General features: G+C 43.0%; 1 pseudogene; it reads right to left on the bottom strand.

Moving 5' to 3' along the window:
* Positions 1-624: 624 nt before the first annotated feature.
* On the bottom strand, positions 625-2,873 carry LOC118353375 (transcription initiation factor TFIID subunit 13-like; annotated as a pseudogene).
* Between the last annotated feature and the right edge of the window lie 940 nt (positions 2,874-3,813).

The following is a 3,813-nucleotide window of genomic DNA, read 5'->3' on the forward strand; positions in this document are numbered from 1 at the left end:
AGGATGCTGGTAGTCTATTCCCTTATTGAGATTATAAATAATAGAAGGAGGTGGTGGTGAATCAGAAGAATTTAGCAACATACAGAGTTTACAGTCAACTTAAAAGTCTGACTTGATATATTTGGGGGTAGCAGGAGAAATAGTTGGACTTTGGCGGTATTGGGAAGTGGAGATAGGAATAAATCTCAGTCCCTGTAGTTGAAATTTGCATAAACTTTACCCTGACTGCCATTCCTGACACAGCTTTACCTTCCTGGGAGTAAATACAAGCAAATTTCTCTCTCCCACCATTGTTAGGTGGTTATTGAACACCCGAAGACACAGGATTCTGGCGAAGGATTCTGTTCTCAAGGATGCACTTACAAAGATGGAATATTCCCCTCCCATCTCTTTCCTCTGCATTCTACTTATATCTTTTCTTTTTTTTAATTTTTTTTAAACTTTTTAAAAATTTTTTTAATTAATTAATTTATTTATGATAGTCACAGAGAGAGAGAGAGAGAGAGAGAGAGAGGCAGAGACACAGGCAGAGGGAGAAGCAGACTCCATGCACCGGGAGCCCGATGTGGGATTCGATCCCGGGTCTCCAGGATCGCGCCCTGGGCCAAAGGCAGGCGCTAAACCGCTGAGCCACCCAGGGGTCCCTATCTTTTCTGATATTATCAGTCTCTCTTCATATCCACAGACATGGGAATAAATTCCAACATCAAGCCACAAATGATGGATTTTACAGAAATGTTGCAGGCCATTGTTTCAGAAGCAGGGAGTGGTTCAGGGAACATTTTGTGGATCAGAGAGGTTTTGAGTTGGAAAGAAATGGGATTTTGACGAACAGAGACAGAGCATAGGCACCTGTCTGGGAAGATAAAGTGTTGATTGGTAGCTCTGTTGGGCTTGAGGAGTGGATGGCTGCTTACATTAAGCTGGTTGTTTTGTTCCCCAAATAGGTCTAATCCAAAAGGGATGGAAGACAATAGATAGACATCTATTTCTAAGTTTCCCGCATAGTTAAGGTGGAGAAGGGAGTGTGGCTGGCATCTCCAAGATCTAGTCAAGAGAGAAGGGCAGATGGATCAGCACATTTATCTCAGGGGTAGGAGAGGAGCCACGAGGCAATTGCTGGGGAGTCCAGGAGGTCAAGAGTGTTGAAGGTTGAAAGGTGAGCTGTGTCCAATGATGTGGAACAGAACCTGAGAACAAGCCACCAGTTTGGGTGGGTGAAAGGGGGATTGAGAAGGAAGTTCCAGAAGAAAACCAAATTTCAGACGGCTGGGGAGGGGACTGGGTGATGAGGGGGCAGAGGCAGGGTTACATTTGCCCAGATGAAGATTTTGGACAAATTAGAGAAAGTACTCATCTGGGGAGACCAATTAGAAAAATGTGCCTTTTTTTTTTTTTTGCATCAAAAAAAAAGACATCCCAGTCTTAGGAAGATGCAGTCCTGTGCACCCCCTGCCCTGGCAAGTGGATTCAGGCCTGGATTCAGCTGTCATTCACCCCTGTCCCAAGTGTCTTTAAGCAGAGCACAACCTACAGAGTGGGTACGTGGTGGTTCTGAGCAGAGATACACAGTATAAAGTGCTCATTAGAGAATATGGATGGTGCAGGGAATGATAAAGTAGTAAAATCACTCAAGGGGGCTGAAGGGGTCACAGAAAGGTGTTTGAAAAGAAATCTGTACATCTTTCTAGGCAGAAACTATGCCCCCGCCTCTTTCCCTATCCCCTCTCTTTGTCCATTATGTCTACACCTGTGGATTTCAGAACTGTTTAGGAGGAGGTACATGTGTGAGGTTAATCCCGTTGTTATGGACTGAATTATGGCCACCCCAAATCGATACATTGAAGTCCTAACCCTAGGACCTCAAAATGTGACTATTTGGAGTTTAAAACAGTAATTAAATTAAAACAAGGTCGTTAGTATGGACACCAATCAATGTGATTTGTGTTTTTTTTTTCCAGTTCACTCTTTTAATAATTTCTTAGACTTCTGTAGTCTAAAAACTTTAGAATACACGAAACATCTTAGCAATCATAATCAATGGTGCCCTTTAGATTTCAGATATTAAACAACTATTGTATAGCCTACAAAGGCACAAATACACTCAACACCTAAATACTACTTCATCATTTAGAGTCAAAGTCAGAAGGAACTGCATGGTTTGCAAGGTATTTCAACTTACATGTGGTCATTAAAACCCAACAAGTAAATCAAGTATAGTCATATAAGGGCAGGCAATTCAAGGCTCAAATTTCACTCTAAAATTGAAGACCTGAAAATAAAAGCAGCTGAAAACTTTGTGTTTCTCCATCTTGCATATACATGGATAGATACTGAGACCTTACTGTGGAAAATATACAGTTATTATACATGGTTTCCCCAGAAAATAATGAAGCTTCAGAAAATACAGAAAGTGTCAAGATCCATAATTTGCTTCATCAAAAGCTTTTCTAGCTCGTTTCAATTCTTCATTCATAGTAAGCAAGTCTTTAACCCTAGCAAACTTCCTTGGGTCCTTTCAAATCAAGAAGACGACCTTGTCTTCCAATTGACATTGCCTTGTGAGTCATTTCAGTGATGAACTCTATGACAAGGTCTTCAAGAATATCCACTGACTCAGGATTCTGGCCATCCCCAAACCCCATACATCATACATCGCACTCTCTGTCTTGTCCAATGCTTTAGTCCGAAGGCCCAACTTAATTGCTACCATCAGCACCTGTTCCAGGATCCATCATAACCTTAGACTTGTAGTCAAGGAGTTCTGATTCTTTAGAAAAAAGTTTCTTCCTTTTACCCTGTCCACCTTCTGCACCTCCTCCACTTTCTTCATTTTCTTCCTCAAAAGTAGGGTCTTCCTCCTCGTCGGCCATGCCACCGGCCAGCCTATGGAGCCTGATTTGTGTTTTTAAAGAAGAGGAGATTAGGACAGAGACAACTCAGACTGGGCTCATTGAATGTGGGAGATACAGCAAGACAGACATCTCCACTCCAGGAGAGGGGTCTCAGGAGAAACCAAACCTGAGGGAGACTCCCAGCCTCTGGAACTATGAGGGAATACTTTTCTGCTGCGTAAGCCTCCCCAGTGTGTGGTTCTTTTTTTCTGGCAGCCCTAGCCAATGAACATACACAGTTAGAAAGAAATCTCATAAGGCAGCTGTGACCAGTTCCTTACTGAGTGGACCCCAGGAGAAATGTGGAAAGATCAGAGCTTGAGGGCATGGAAAGGCAGCAAGTCTGTAAACCCAGCTCAACGTTGGAGGAATTTTGAAGGTCAACACTGCCACTACGTAGATTTGTGACCTTGGGTGTGTTACTCTCTTGGCACCTATATTTCTGAAAGTGTACAATGAGCTTTGCAATAGTGCATGTGTTACGAAGATGCCTTCGGGATTAAATGAGAGAACACCTGCAAAGCACTTCTCTTAGCACATAGTAAGCTCTCTCAGCGTGCCAGCTTATCCTCTTGTTTTCCCGCAGTCAAAGCTGCTCCAGGGCCAGCATCGTGACCTCCTCTGCTTTCTAAAGGAAGCATTTATTAAGTGTCCCTTGTATGTCAGCCTTTTACTTTAAGGAACTGAGCTGTGGGGAACCTGGAGTCCGGTTAGGGAAGGCCAGGTACACAAGGGAAATGCTGAGGAAGAACACAAGGTTGCATAGGGCCAGGCACTCTGTCCTACGCTTGGATTAATGTCTATTTCATTTTAATTCTCCACAAAGTTATGAGCTAGAAGTCTTTTTGCCTCTTCTTCTTTAGAGATGTGAAAATTGATGGCCAGAGTGGTAGGATTTGTCCAAAGCTCACTGCAAATG

The sequence above is a fragment of the Canis lupus genome, chromosome 35 (genome assembly GCF_003254725.2).
Source record: "Canis lupus dingo isolate Sandy chromosome 35, ASM325472v2, whole genome shotgun sequence".
Lineage (NCBI taxonomy): Eukaryota > Metazoa > Chordata > Mammalia > Carnivora > Canidae > Canis > Canis lupus.